At 35.3% G+C, this 17,500-nt stretch overlaps 1 pseudogene; it reads right to left on the bottom strand.

Moving 5' to 3' along the window:
- LOC137629336 (uncharacterized) overlaps positions 1 to 17,500 on the bottom strand; it is a 31,695-nt pseudogene that overhangs the window by 8,785 nt on the left and 5,410 nt on the right.

Below are 17,500 nucleotides of genomic sequence, written 5' to 3' on the forward strand. Positions count from 1 at the left end.
ATATGCATATATATATATTTATATATATATATATATATATATACATATATATATATATATACATATATATATATATATATAGTGTGTGTGTGTGTGTGTGTGTTAGAGAGAGAGAGAGAGAGAGAGAGAGAGAGAGAGAGAGTGCAAACAATATATCATAGATTCTTATTAAGTAAGCAGATTTGGTACATCAAAGTTATTAAAAAAAGTCTTGTCATTTCACAGAATTGTTAAGAACAATCTTAATGATAGAGAAAACGTTAGCAAATAAACCAGCAGATAAAAAAATAACTATAGTTAAAGGCTAAAATCAGTTTTTAAAAGGCTCGGGCAAATATCTGAAAAGATGGAAAAAATCTTGTAGTTTTCTCAATGCTTTCAGAGTAATCAGGCCAATAAATAGTAGGACTACCCTAGACCCCCTTAGAGTAAATAAACAAAGCCACGGCAGCTGCTCCTCTCACCTCATTAAACATATGATCCGAGATAACAAGATCGAATTCCTTCCTCCTAGCGTACAGTTCCTTCACTTTGGGCAAGTGATAGAGCTCCCGGGCAAGCGAGGCAGCCTATCTATGAGATATGAAATCCTCCATCACCGCTTCCACGTGTATCGAACATGTTAACGGAGGATAAGTTGAATACAGGCAGGTTGTGGCTGATTTCGCGGATGTTCGGGTACACGAAGGGTTTGTCGTTGTTGCTCAATATCTCGATCTGCGGAGGAAATGAAGATTTAGTGAATGAATGGATCTATTGAGAATGGCGCTAATGGTGTGCAAGCAATTGAGTGGAGTAATCAGCAGGATCGAGAGGTTCCTATTGTCCTTATTCCAAACCAACGAATCATGAGAGGTGCCATTATAAGGTTCCTCTAGTCCTATGGAATAGAATAAAAAAACACAATTTCTTACTAGCATTTTATGTCAAGTATCCTCTTACTATTGTTGGGGCTTCTGTATAATGAGAAAAACAGATCTAATGAACGAGGGAAAATAAAACTTGGCTGCGAAAAGCTAGGAAAACTAATGAAGGAATGTTATAGCTCTTCTTAAACCTAAGACTTATCTATATCAATATTTCAGTCGATATTCATGATTTTACAATAAGATCTCTTAAATGGACATTGACTCTAGTGCTCTCAGTAAGGTGTCTGGTTGTTCTAGAAAAGTAACAATAACAGTTTATTCGATTGTGCTAAGGCGACTATAGTCCATTTCTTTTAGCGATGCATATTTGCACCGACTCGCAGCGGTGCCCCTTTTAGCTCGGAAAAGTTTCCGGATCGCTGATTGGTTAGACGAGATAATTCCAACCAATCAGCGCTCACGAAACTTTTCCGAGCTAAAAGGGCACCGCTGCGAGTCGGTGCAAATATGCATCGCTAAAAGAAATGGACTATAGTTGTCTACGGGCTACAAATTTTCAGAGTACATGTCTGGCCAGAAGGACCCAAGTATTGCATACTGACTAGTAGTTTGAAGAAAAGAATATCTTATTCATTCATCCATTGTTACATTTAGTGAAAAATAAAGAGAATAAGAAATAAACACACAAGGAAATGCAACTCTTTCAACTAGGCTACATAACGGGCAAGAAATGCAAGCGTATGTTAACTAGTATACACGACCCGCCAAAAATGACTAGATACTTAGACAGATATGCACACACAGATTCAACCCTTTCCACTCCCTCACACTATCCTAATTACAACCCCTCTCACCAGATTACGACTACTCCCTCTCTCCCTACCTGTGTGACTGGAAATATGTATATATATATATATATATATATATATGTATATATATATATATATATATATATATCTGCAGACACTTGCTCTTTATATCTAAGAGGGATGCCTTTACATGATATGAAATGTCTCGCAAACTGCAAGAATTCCCTACCTTATGACCTCGATCCGATAAAGCTTTAGCCAAAGGTATGAAGACATTCCGGTGACTGATGCTTGAGACTGGGAGGAGCATCAGGATCTTGTAGGGTCTCTCTGGAGGAGGAAGATCTCCTGCACAGCATCCCAAGATCAGCGGTAGGATCCATAATGATCTCATCTTTATCTGAAGAAAAATAAGATACTGGTTAATTCTTTAAGAAAAAATCTCTACTCGCAGATTTAAGCGTGCAAACTCAAAGAAAATAAAGTATTGGTTGATTTTTCAAGCGTAAAAATCTTTACTCGCAGATTTAAGCGTACAAACTCAAAGAAAATAAGGTATAGGTTGATTATTCAAGCGTAAAAATCTTTACTCGTAGATTTAAGCGTGCAAACTCAAAGAAAATAAGGTATAGGTTGATTATTCAAGCGTAAAAATCTTTACTCACAGATTTAAGCGTACAAACTCTCAAAGAAAATAAAGTATTGGTTAATTATTCAAGCGTAAAAATCTTTACTCACAGATTTAAGCGTACAAACTCTCAAAGTAAATAAAGTATTGGTTAATTATTCAAGCGTAAAAAATCTTCTCTACTCGTAGATTTAAGCGTACAAACTCAAAGATATAAGGTATCGGTTGATTATTAAAACGTAAAAATCACTTCTACTCACAAATTTAAACGGACAAACTCAAAAGAAAATAATGTATCGGATGATTATTAAAACGTAAAAATCTCTACTCACCAATTTAAACATACAAACTCAAAAGAAAATAAAGTACTAGTTAATTATTAAAATGTAAAAGTCACCTCTACTCGCAAATTGAAGCATACAAACTCTAATGCTGGGATCACGCATTCCTGTATCTTGCTCCCGTTTTCTCTCGTGAGAGAGTTTGATGTTAGTTGGCGACCAAACACGTCAAACCTCAGGGCTTGCGTGGTAAAACGGGTGTTTGGTACGTCTGACGTGTGGCTTCACGTTTACTTTTTATTTTTATTTTTTGCTTGGGGGGGGGGGGGCGGTATTCGATTGCTGGGATCAAACATTCACGTATCTTGCTCCCGTTTAGTCCCATAAGCCAAAATTGCCCTTTTTGCTCTGTCGGGGAGACGTATGTCTGACGGGAATCATTGCAAAACCAGTTTTGTGTACGTACGTTTGCATTTACGTTTAACGTACGCATGTTCCCGTTAGCGGCCAATTTGACTTTTGAATAGGTACGTCACTGTGCTGTCGAACGTTGGAGCCAACCCGTTATACCCACGACTGTAGAGTTAAACATACAGTATGTAGTTGTTACAGTAGTTGAAAACAAATTCTAATTTCCTTTTAAATAAATATCTGGTCTCAATCCACAAGCTGTAATGATTATTGTAAACAACTTTGAACTAAATCATTTTCATTTCTACATTTTAATGATGTTTAAAAATAACAAACACAATCTTCTAAACTCTCTCTCTCTCTCTCTCTCTCTCTCTCTCTCTCATCTCTCTATATATATATATATATAGTATGTATATATATATTATATATATAATACATCATATATATATACATATATATTATACATATATATATATATATATATCATACATTATATATATATATATATATATATATATAAACTACTGGCGCACAAACAGGTATTTCCAATTAAACTATTTATAGACCTGTAATAATATGGCCAACTATATGTTCAATGTGTAGGTTGTGTTTAATGGGTAAATACTGTACTATAGTCATTTAATGCGAGCAAAAGGCAAAGAATGGATATATATCGGCCAACTAAATATTGATGGTGATATAATATAAGGAAATAAACTCTTACTACCTGTCGGCTAATATCGAAGTTTTAATCTTCGTTCTGTAAATAAAATCGGGCGAAATGTGATGTAATCGGTCCGGTATTAAGTCAAAATATTACGTAATCGGTCCGGTATTAAGTCAAAATATGACGTAATCTGTCCGGTATTAAGTCAATATGACGTAATCAATCCGATATTAAGTCAAAATATGACTTAATCGGTCCTGTGTTAAGTTACAATATGACGTAATCGGTCCGGTATTAAGTCAAAATATGACGTAATCTGTCCGGTATTAAGTCAATATGACGTAATCAATCCGATATTAAGTCAAAATATGACTTAATCGGTCCTGTGTTAAGTTACAATATGACGTAATCGGTCCGGTATTAAGTCAAAATATGACGTAATCGGTCCGGTATTAAGTCAAAATATGACGTAAATCGGTCCGGTATGGTCAAAATATGGTAATCGGTCCGGTATTAAGTCAAAATATAACTCAAAATATGACGTAATCGGTCCTGTATTAAGTCAAAATATAACTCAAAATATGACGTAATCGGTCCGGTATTAAGTAAAAATATAACTCAAAATATGACGTAATCGGTCCTGTATTAAGCCAAAATGTAACTCACAATATGATGCAGTAGGTCCAGTATTAAGTCAAAATATAACTCAAAATATGACGTAATCGGTCCGGTATTAAGTCAACATATAACTCAAAATATGACGTAATCGGTCCTGTATTAAGCCAAAATGTAACTCAAAATATGATGCAGTAGGTCCAGTATTAAGTCAAAATATAACTCAAAATATGACGTAATCGGTCCGGTATTAAGTCAACATATAACTCAAAATATGACGTAATCGGTCCTGTATTAAGTCAAAATATAACTCAAAATATGACGTAATCGGTCCGGTATTAAGTCAACATATAACTCAAAATATGACGTAATCGGTCCTGTATTAAGTCAAAATATAACTCAAAATATGACGTAATCGGTCCGGTATTAAGTCAACATATAACTCAAAATATGACGTAATCGGTCCTGTATTAAGCCAAAATGTAACTCAAAATATGATGCAGTAGGTCCAGTATTAAGTCAAAATATAACTCAAAATATGACGTAATCGGTCCTGTATTAAGTCAAAATATAACTCAAAATATGACGTAATCGGTCCGGTATTAAGTAAAAATATAACTCAAAATATGACGTAATCGGTCCTGTATTAAGCCAAAATGTAACTCAAAATATGATGCAGTAGGTCCAGTATTAAGTCAAAATATAACTCAAAATATGACGTAATCGGTCCGGTATTAAGTCAACATATAACTCAAAATATGACGTAATCGGTCCTGTATTAAGTCAAAATATAACTCAAAATATGACGTAATCGGTCCGGTATTAAGTCAACATATAACTCAAAATATGACGTAATCGGTCCTGCATTAATCCAAAATATAACTCAAAATATGACGTAATCAGTCCGGTATTAAGTCAAAATATAACTCAAAATATGACGTAATCGGTCCGGTATTAAGTAAAAATATAACTCAAAATATGACGTAATCAGTCCTGTATTAAGCCAAAATATAACTCAAAATATGACGTAATCGGTCCGGTATTAAGTCAACATATAACTCAAAATATGACGTAATCGGTCCTGCATTAATCCAAAATATAACTCAAAATATGACGTAATCAGTCCGGTATTAAGTAAAAATATAACTCAAAATATGACGTAATCGGTCCGGTATTAAGTCAAAATATAACTCAAAATATGACGTAATCGGTCCTGTATTAAGTCAAAATATAACTCAAAATATGACGTAATCGGTCCTGTATTAAGTCAAAATATAACTCAAAATATGACGTAATCGGTCCTGCATTAATCCAAAATATAACTAAAAATATGACGCAATAGGTTCGGTATTAAGTCAAAATATAACTCAAAATATAACGTAATCGGTCCGGCATTAAGTCAAAATATAAGTTTGAAAATATAAAAAATAGTATTTACGAACACACGATAGCGTGCATATTGTTTCACTGAGATAACGGAGAAACTTTAATGGAAAATAATCAATCAAAAGATAACACACTGCAAATGTTATGTTGAACAGGCTGACATAAGTCTTTTTATAGTTTACATATGAAATATCTGTTTTACTGTTGTCAATGTTTTTTAAAATATTTTGTTGTATTGTTCATTACTTATATCGTTCATTTATTTCCTTAATTCCTTTCCTCACTGGGCTATTTTTCCATGTTGGTACCCTTGGGCATAGCATCTTGCTTTTCCAACTAGAGTGGTTGCTTAGTTAATTATAATAATAATAATAATAATAATAATAATAATAATAATAATACGGGCAAAGATATTAGGCAGAGACAACCTACTTACTAACAGGAGATCTTCGTAGGACGAATTAATCAAATTAACTCATTCGACACATCGACAGCCAATTCAACAAAACCCCTTCTGGTCTCCTCACAGACACTCGTTGCTCTGTCGAACTCACTAACAGAGAGGACGAAGAGATAAAGAACTATTGAGAAGTTGCAAATTCATCGTGATACAAACAAAACTCGCTAGAGAGAAGGACCTTGAACAGCGAGAGAAGGTATGCTGGGGTCCTGTTGTGTGCTTTTTATCATTGGACCTTGAATATGATGTTCTGCCTTCAATCCCAGTATTGCTCATAGTAAATATTTTGTTGCTAGCTGCTTTGACAGATTGGTTAGTTTGTGAACATGAGGGAATAAAGAGAGCATATTATTATTATTATTATTATCATTATTATTATTATTACTATTATTATTATTGTTATTGTTGTTGTTGTTGTTGTTACCTCCGCTATGGAGATTATTTTTTTACCTCCGTCTGTTTGTTTGTTTGTCAACTTAACTCAAAAAGGTACATATGAATTTTTATGAAAATTTCTTGATATGTCAGAAATGGGCTATAAATTAGAAGTGATTAGACTTTGGCTGCGAAACGGATAGCTATTTCTACTTGTTACCATTCTTGTTGTTTTTATTAGTTTAAGGAGACATCTCCACTGGGTCCCATTTCTAAACTATCACCGGACCCAGCTGAAGGAGGGTCTTCAATGAAGAGTGGAAATTTGAAAATTTGAACGAGGTAAATAAAAGTGGGTGTTTAGGTAAATAGAAATAAACAAAGCGAAATGAATGGAAAGTAAAAGACAAAAAGCTTTGTAGTAAAGCTGTAACTCGCACTCCCAAAGAACCCTCTGTGTTGGCCTATTGTAAACTTCACTGCTTGTTGATCGTCGGATTGGTGTTCGAGTCCCGCTCAAGCTCAATAGTTTCTTGTAGTATCTGCAACCTCACCATCCTTGTGAGCTAGGGATCGTGCTGAGTCATCAGCAGAAATTATCTTACCCTCCCTGGTCCTAGCTAGGATGGAGAGGGGTTTGGGCACTGATCATATGTATATGTGGTCAATCTCTAGTGCATTGTCCTGCTAGCTATGACATTGTCACTGTCCCTTACCTCAATCATTCATGGGCGGTATTTTAAACCTTTAAATCAAGTCTCTTGAAAGCTCTACGAACACGTTCCTGTACTAAGTTGGCATTGCATTTCCAATGGTCACTGAACCTAGGCACTTCGGTCCTATTCCCCGAATTTGCTCCAGAATTATAAGAAATGTAAATCAAGGACCAACATGCTTTGATTATGCAAGACAATTGTCTCGTTTATAGCAGTTCATACATTCTGGACATAAGTCGTTTCTTTTTATCTGAAAGCTATGGGTTCCCTTTCCTAAACATAGCAGATATAACACAGAGAAAGTTGAATTTTGGTGTTGAAATTATTATAATTTGGTAGACTTGATCACTAGCTTTTGACCTGTGTGACAGTTTCTGTAGATATTGGCTTTCCGAGTTTCAATAGATTCGCATTAAAGTCGTTATGTATTTTCGCTCAAAGACTGTTTTTAAGACTTTTTTGAATTTCATTTAATTTTCGTTATTCCTTTGAAGCATCCGAGTTATCGTAACAATGAAAAGCTTCTTTTGCTTCTTTCTTACTACCACTTTGTAAAAGAGCGACTGTCACATCTATTGAAAACTGGGATTCCCTAGGGCGAGACTGTGGTTCCTCTCGATTTAGTGGAGGTAAGAGGGGTTGGGTAGGTGAACATCAGTATGAGTTAAGAAGGGAGCTGAATTTAAGGTCAGAAAATTTGGAGCAAAAACATATTAAGCGTTCACTTTATATCAAATGCTCTGCTTCCATTGCAAAGCAACAGATAGAAATTGATTATTGCCAGCTGAAATGAGATGAAATAAGAATATTCGCACAAACGTGTTTTTGCAAACCAGCATGACATAACATTTTGCCAATGATGTCATTGTTTGTTTTCCCAAATCCTTGACAGAGGCAGCACATCATTCTGTTGGATTTCATGTTAACACTAACTTTATACAGTTAGGATGATTACAAAACAGTTGTTAATGTAGATTGAGTACCACTGTAAAGGTCCAAATTCATGTGACCCATTATAGCAAAGTATGAGAAGAATCCATTGCTACCAGTAAGAGATTTTTCATACATCTATATATCTTCCTTGCCTTCAATAAGGGATTTATTTTCTTGACAACAATACTCAGGGAATATGAAGATATGAAACTGGTTTTAGAACTCTGGAAAATTGTAGAATTTGTTTGTTGTTGCTGACAGTGCAGATAAACTGTGCCTATTTTGTCAATCATTTCTGAAATTTCCTTTGAAAGATCTTTTGAAAACGGAGTGATAGTAGTAGATATTTCTCCCGTGTCTTTTAAATTAAGGGAAAGATTCTCTCTCTCTCTCTCTCTCTCTCTCTCTCTCTCTCTCTCTCTCTCTCTCTCTCTCTCTCTCTCTCTGATCACTGCATACTATTATTGATATGAAAATTCATTGTAACTCTTGAGCTTGAGGAGTTTTTTACAATTTCTTTATAATTTATTAAGGTTTGCAGGTTTCCATAATTATGTTACTTTGGCGCTAACAAATTCAGCTGAAATATAAACTTTCCGACTGCTAATTAATTTATGTACTGAATTAAGCCTATGACAAATGAATTCTAAAGGGTAAGTTTCCTCTACAACAAATCCCTGTTGTGAAAGTAATTCTTGTAATTCAAGCGATTAATCTACAAACAATTATTTTCTTCAAATAATTTCTTTCGTTCAAGAAGTTCTTCCACTCGAAGGCTTTCTTCTACTTCAAATAATTCCTCCAATTCGAGCATTTCTTTTGCCTAAGGGATTAATTTTCTCCTAGCAGTTAACTGTATTTCAAATCATCATCATCTCCTCCTACGCCTATTAACGCAAAGGGCCTCGGTTAGATTTCGCCAGTCGTCTCTACATCGAGCTTTTAATACAATACTTCTCCATTCATCATCACCTACTTCACGCTTCATATTCCTCAGCCATGTAGGGTTTGGTCTTTCAACTCTTCCAGTGCCTTGTGGAACCAAGCTAAACGTTTGGTGAACTAATTTCTCTTAGGGAGTACGAACAGCATAACCAAACCATCTCCATCTACCCGTCATCATTATCTCATCCACATATGGCACTCGAGTAATCTCTCTTATAGTGTTATTTCTAATAATTGTTTTAATTTATGGTTCAGTATTATTTAAAAAAAACTCATAGGTTACGAATGCATTTTCTTAGGTTTTAAAGCTAATTAGTATTTTTCAGTTTTGTGGATGGTTAGTCCTAAATAAGGATGTTGTAATATGTAAAATTCGTAGATTTTCGAAAATCACTCAGATTGTCTGTTTGTGGTAAATTTGTCAAGCAACCTGTAGTGTTTAAATACTCCTGATTCATTTCAGTAACATATCAGTATAATCAATTATTAAATGCACGGCACAGTATAGCTCCAGCATACATTACTGACAGACCCATATATTGTTTTCCATTCATGAAAAACTAGGACATTCAAATGACATTTTCCCACTGGATACATTTCATTAGTTAGTTCTATATAATAGTTGGAATTTACGCTTTCATGAAAGGGATGCTGTGAGGATTATCAAGGGTTGTGATGGCTTATTGGAAACGTCCCTGCTTGGCAATCTGCCGGACTGGGGTTCAAGACCCGCTCAAGCTCGATAGTTTCTTTTAGTGTCTACAACCTCACATTCCTTGTGAGCTAGGAATGAGGGGTTTGGGGGAGCCTATAGTTCCTCTTACGTAGTCATCAGTAGCCATTGCCTGGCGCCCCCTAATCCTAGCTTGGGTGGTGAGGGGCTTGAGCGGTGATCACACGTTTGTATGGTCAGTCTCTATGGTATTAAGATCACAACTGCTGCCAAATTGTAAATAAGGACTAAAAGAAAACAACACAGATTACAAGTAGGTTTATGTTAATGAAAATGGAAAAAAAAAGTTAAGAAGTATATTTCTAATAAAATGGCATCAACACAAAAAAAGTGTTAAAAGTATTTTGTATATACAAAAGTAAATCTTCAAACTGCCAAAAGTGTCAATTTTTTTTTTTACTGTGACTTCGGTATTGTCCTTATATCAGTAATCATTTGGTAGTATTGCACAACATGTTTGTATAGAACTCTGCTTTGCATCAGGTGATATCATTCAGAACACTTTTTAATGTTTTCAGTCGTTCTTTCTCTTGCGTTTTCCCGACGAACCAAAAATAGTGCTCAAGATCTTTTTGAAAATCCATCGAACCAAAAGCAAGATTACTATGACAGCCAAGAGCAGAAGAGCCACAGCATCCAAAAGAAGGAACTGCACCCAGGATAGACTAGCAGCGGGAGACCTCAATTTCGGGGCTCCTTGGTGACGTATGACGTACTCTGTCCAGAACACAGCTCTGTCTACTGGGTGCTCGAGTTGGTCTTTGGAAAGTTTCGATACTGTGGCTGCATTTTTTGTGTACCTAAGCAAAATAAAGGACACGTATTATAGTACTTTCAGTGATTATGGAGAAAACATAATATATGATAGTAAATACTAGATTAGACAAATGAAAGACACATCATATAAAAACAAATGTAAAGAATGGACGCCATAAACGACATATGATTGTTTTTAGTTTATTATTATAGAGATTTTTAACATTGTCAAAGCTAATGGTTAACCGACCTCTGGTTTTTAAGTAAATATTCCTAAAATTGAAGAGATTTTTACACAATAAAGATAAAAAATTATTGACAAACAATGGATGTTTTTTTATCTTATTAACATAAATACATTTATTGACAAATCAAGAGTATTTTTATATCATATGGCGTAAAATCTATGCAAATTAAGAATAATTTTACAAGAAAGATGAAGCCAAACCTTAATACGAACCTGCAATGAATATGCTTCTCCATTTCATTGTCACTAACATCATTACTCCCTAGAATAAAATCGTAACTATTCTGCACCAACCATGTGTCACACGATCGTACATAATTCATTTTGTATATATTATGCTTGTATCTTCGCTCTTCCCTCGCACTAAAAAGAACCAGAATAAACATGTCTGCGTTTCCCCTATGTAACATTGTCTGTCTTTCGAACATGAAATTTCCTGTTGCCTTGAGGTTTTGTATATAAAGGAGAGTGTTCTATAATAAATTAACTCAGTTGCTTTCATACTGCCTTTGAGTTCACAACCTTCTCTCGGCCCGTCACAATTCCAGCCAGGCATAATAATACCACCAGATCAACTTACTTGGGATTATTGATAATCTCTTGGAGGGAATCCACGATCAATTCCACCGACAGTTCTTCCCACACAAGGGACAGACCTAATCCATCACTTGCGATCTTCTCTCCAGTCTTTGGCTGATCCCCAAAGATGGGTATTGCAAGCAGGGGTGTGCCATGGTAAGAAGCTTCCTGGGAGCTGAGGAGACCGCCGTGGGTAATGAATACCTTCACGTTAGGGTGAGCTAGAAGGATACAATAGGTTATTTTAGGTTACAAATTATCTCTTGATGCAAGTGAAAGATATTAAAGGTAAGCCATTTTATGAATTGTTTATGACCATGTTATCTAACTTCAGATACTTAATATAGAATTAGTGTAAGACCTCGACGAAATGGAAACATATACTCATTTTACATGTGAACACATATATATACATATCGATATATATATGTATGTATGTATGTATGTATATATATATATTTATATGAATATATATATATATATATATATATATATATATATATATATATATATATATATATATATTTGCATATATTTATTTATTCATTTATTGTGTGTTTATTAATCTATTTCACTACTAAAGAATAAGCAGCATAATATCAAGAACTTGAAGGTAAAGAAATAAAAGAGAGGAAGGATTAATTTTCTCGTAATGAAATTATGTATCAATATCTTAATATCTTATATATATTCTTTGTTTATATCACTACTTTAGTAATTTTGCACTAATCATATAAGGTCACATAGGTCGACTTGAACAATTCTATTACACAAAATCCTTTAAAAACTCAACATTTGAAACCGATTTATCTCAAAATATAGAACTGTGTATTGATAGGCAAGTTAGTACACAAAAGTATTCAGGTGTCTAAATATTATTTGGTATTGGGTACTTACCTAAAATGTCTTGCTGCGGAAGCCACTTGCTAATCTTGACATTGTCAGATACTCCTTCGAGGTTTGATTCAAATTTCCAAAGGACTTTTTGCTTCAATCTCTTGAAAGCTTCAATGAACATGTTCCTATATTCAACTGGCATTGTATCTCCTCTGGCTACTGAGCCCAAACTGAAGTAGACAACTCCATCTTTCCCAGCACTTTCAATCCAGGTTTTTAGATCCTGGAGATAAAAAAAAAAAAAAAAAAAAAAATTGGAAAAAAAAAATTCATCAGGATTCTGATCTGTAAAGTATAAAGTAAAGTTGTAAAGATTTGTATTTGTTAAGAACACAGATTGTCATTTCAGCTGATTATCATCATCTTTAATCTCTTTAAAAATTGTACTTATTTGCATAATATGAGAGATTATCGGGAAGGCACAAAAATAATGAAATATTAATGAGAAGCAGTGTATAGTATCAACTTAGTAGTGTCCCTTAATCCTTATTTTTTCCATCATCCCCATTTGCTATGGATAGATTTCTACACTGTTAAGAAAAACCGTAATTTTAATCGGAAATTTTCCGTAAAACTATACTGTTCTCAGCTGTATTTCATTAAAATATAGGCGACTGCAATTTTACCATACTTTGTTATTATATTTTACGGGTTGGTGACCGTAATATCCCTCCTTTACGTCAATATATCCGTTTTTAAAACGGTAAATGCCTGGCAACATTTATTCCCGGATTTTTACCGATTTTTTACGACAATTTTCTAACTAATATGATCTTATTTTACTGTCGCTGTTGTTATATTTTTATTGTTCCATCACTACATAAATTCCTTTACTGTTTTCCTTACCTCTGGTAGTGGGTTTGCAGGTCGACAGTGCATTCCTCCGACTTCCACTTGGGATGGCAAAAGCGGGACTGTCAGATCCATTGAGAAGTGGGAGTTCAGCAGGGCGAGGCTCTGGTTCCTTTCAATTTCAAGGAGAGGTGGAAGACCGGGGAATTGTCTGTCGATCTAAGTAATAAAGAAAAAATTATGAAAATGACGCCCTTGCAAAATAATGTTGATTTAATATATTTCTAATTATATTTTTTAAATAGTGTTTATGACAGAATTGTTAACAGGGCCGTAAACCAAAAACTATATTAATACCAACAAAATGCTGCTTTTACACGAAACGCAATATAGTACTATGTACTGTACATGACCTAATTTCTTGCACGAGTAGTAATAAGAATACTATGAATATGTAAACTGGAGAATACCTTATGTGGAGCAAAAGCGAGTATAAGAAAATGTTATATTTCTAAAGCTGCATCATACTGTTATGGCTGGAGTTATGCGAAAGGCTAGAGAAAGGGAAACAGATGGGGGTGCAAAATTGTGCGATATGATGAGTATGGAACGGATGGTGTTTGCTTGTGATATATGGCTGATTAGTGATTGTAAAGAAAATTCTAATACTAGAGAACGTATTTGAAGATATTTGAAAGAGGAGAAAGTTGAGAGTGAATGTACAAGTAAGGTTATAAAGATAACTAGAATGATGAAGTTGGAGGAGTAAATGTTAACATGCATTATGAAGCAACGAGGAAGCGGGTTTGTACCGAGATTTATGAGTAAGTAATGGATGATAGCATTACAGAAGAGGTTAGTCACAGAATTGGTGAAGCAAGGAAAGTGTCAAGGTTTATGCAATAGACTGGAAGGGACTTATTGTCCGGCGATACTATATGAAGGAATTTTAGTGTCAAATATTCCTCATGGGAGGGAAGAGTGAATAGAAGAAAGAGGTTTGGAACTGTTGAGATAAGTTTTTTTTTTTTCAGTGTATGTTATATAAGAATTCGAATGATATGGTGTATGGAGATAAAAAGCGGTAAAAAAAAAAGGATAGCACATGTGAAAGATTGGATGTATTAGTATATTTTGAGACTGTTTAGTTATGTGGAAGGGATGAACGATGGTAGGTTGAACAGAGTTCATTATTCACTAGTGTTGAAGCGAGGAGAAGAGGAAGACCTAAAAATTATAGGGCAGATGACGTCAAAGAGGTACTAGAATAAAGGAGCTTGATATCTAAGAGAGGCAAGGGGGCATGCTGATGAGGGAAATGGCACAGCGTTTATCAGGTGATTATATATATGTATCTGTTAAGGTTCTTAAACTTTCTGCATAGGAGCCTAAAATTGCTACTGTTTTGGAAGTTTTTTTTATTCAGGTTTAAAGGCCCCTCATGAATGGCAGAGACAAGGGGCAGTGGCATTGCCCTATCAAGCCGGACATTGCCCTAGAGACTGACCATATTACTCATGGTCAAGGCCCAAGCCCCCTCTCCACCCAAGCTAGGAGCAAGGAGAGCCAGGCAATGGCTGCTAATGACTCAGCAAATAGACCTTTAGGCTCCCCCAAACGCCCCATCCTTAGCTCACAAGGATGGTGAGGTTGCAGCGACCACATGAACTGACGAGTTTGAACAGGACTCGAACCCCAGTCTGGCAATCACCAGGCACGAACTGTACCAACAGGCTACATGGATTTAGCAGCTACGTTATAGATTTGACAGTGATCATTATTGAGTGTGTCGAGGGGCAAAAATTGGCCTTCTATACCGGTAACTGTATTTATTCTAGATTTAGTTCAGAGATCAACCACTATGACCCAATTCATGACATAAGTTACACCAAATGCTATCTTACCTCTTCTTGGACAATAGGAATGATGGTCCAGACTCTCCAATAGACAGCCATGAACACATGACCAAACAGGTTTTTGATGCGACCAAATAGAGTATCCAAGTTTTTACCTCCGAGAAAACCAGGAACATAGGCTGGGGTTAGAGGGTTTCCGAGGACGGCGCTCTGTCGGTAGTCCATGCCTGGAGTGGCCACAGTGATGAAAGGCATTTCGTGGGCAAATGGGTAGATGATCTGTAATTGTTGAGGAATAATTAATATATTAGTTCTTTCAGTTATGGATACAAAAGCAAGAGCGAAAAATTATAATAATTGCTCCTGATTTAGTAAAATAGAGATGGTTTAGATATCCAAAATTACTTAGTAATCGCAGATGATATTAAGCGTGCAACACTGAAACTTGTTCATAGTTTCATAAAATTTCAGCAGCAGGGTACTTTGTAGACTTGAACTGATCAATAAAATAGCCTCCTAAACCTCTACTACTACTACTACTACTACTACTACTACTACTACTGCTGCAATAACTAACCTCATTGAACATATGATTGATGACAATCAGATCAAATTCTTTCCTTTTCGCATAGAGCTCTTTCACTTCCGGTATTTGGTACAAATTCCGGGCCAGACTTGGCAGCGCCGTCTTGAACAGCTGGAAGCCTCCTGACGGATTCTTCCTCTCCTCGAACATGTTCATGTTGTCCGTGTTGAAATCGTCCAGACCGTGGTTGATCTCGCGGATGTTCGGATGCTTAGAAGGTTTATTGTGATTCGTGAGCATCACTACCTGTGGGTAGAGTTCTGTTGCTTGAGGATACACTTGGGCTTACTATTCTATCTTATTTCTCTTTCTCTTGTTTTCTTTTTTAAGTTTTTTAACTTATGTATGGAAGAATTATTTTATCTGTTACTGTTCTTAGAATATTTTACTTTAATTGTTCCTTGTTTCCTTTCCTCACTTGGCTATTTTCCCTGTTTGAGCCCTTGGTCTTATAGCATTCTGCTTATCTAACTAAGGTTGTATCCTAGCTAGTAATAATGATAATAATACTGATAATATTATGATCATTCTCCTTGCATCACCAGTAACCTTCAATGGCAGGATGCCAGAAAACTCAAAATCAATCAAACGATTTTTCTCAGAAATGTAGCAATACAACATAAAGCATGTAAACTTTTGATGGAAATTAAGCAACATAATCTTAAATTCTGTTAAAGAGACGGGATTTTAGCTTGTATCCCTTTTATTTCTCTATTTCACGTAACTAGCCATGGCTATGTAATCTATTCATCTGTAATTATTCGTTTTACTCTTTTTTAATATTAAGGAAAAATCGTATTACTTAAGTTGATTAGTTTACCGCATCTCTCCAGCAGACAGAAAAAACAGATGTCATTACATTTATAAAATTGAGAATAATTCTAAATGTAACTCTATAATGGGTGACAGATATCTGAAAAATAATATTTGAAACATTACTTTAGTTTTGGAAAGTAGCCAAGATTGATTTCATACGGCCCATGTAAATGATATTTAAGACTTAAGGTGTCAGTAATCTAAACGTAAAAGGGAAAATATAATCCCAGAAAAGTTAAAAAAGCCGAAAACCATTTAAATAACCTGTCAAGAGATTCGTTTGTTTAAACAAAAGCCGTTCGATGTTTAATTGTATGAAATATATAATTATTAAATTTCCCAACATGATCAAACCAATTAGAATTAAAATACAATATCAGTTTACCTATAAGGAATAGACTTCCAACAACCATTGAAGGAAAGCAAGTTTACCATCTATATCAAGGTGAGGGGTAGATGGAGATGGTTTGGACATGCTTATCGCACTCCCCAAGCGAGATTAGTTCACCAAACTTCCAACTGGGCTCCACAAGGCACAAAAAGAGTTGGAAGACCCAGGCCTGCATGGCTGAGGAATATGAAGCGTGAAGTAGATGATGAATGGAGAAGTATTAATTTAAAAGTTCAAGATATAGACGACTGGCGAAATTTAACTGAGGCCCTTTGCGTCAATAGGCATAGGAAGAGATGATGTAGATAATGATGATGATGACGATTCTGTCAGACTAAAAGCATGGAGATGGATTAGCAATAACGTAGACATACCTGGTGACCCCTATCGCCCAGAGCCTCCGCCAAGGGCATGAAAACATTCCTGTGACTCTTGGAGGAGGCCGGAAGGAGCATGAGGATCTTGTAGCTCCTGTCGGGAGGGGGCAGGTCCCCCTGACTAATGCTAAGGATCCCAAGTAGCAGCAGAGACAAATATGATAGCCTCATCTGAAAAGAAAATATGTTCACTGTAGGATGCCATTATTATTATTATTATTATTATTATTATTATTATTATTATTATTATTATTATTATTATTATTATTATTATTATTATTATTATTATTATTAGCTAAGCTACAACTCTAGTTGGAAAAGCAGGATGCTATAAGCCCAAGGGCTCCAACTGGAAAAATAGCATTACGTGTT

Source organism: Palaemon carinicauda, chromosome 37 (assembly GCF_036898095.1).
Source record: "Palaemon carinicauda isolate YSFRI2023 chromosome 37, ASM3689809v2, whole genome shotgun sequence".
Lineage (NCBI taxonomy): Eukaryota > Metazoa > Arthropoda > Malacostraca > Decapoda > Palaemonidae > Palaemon > Palaemon carinicauda.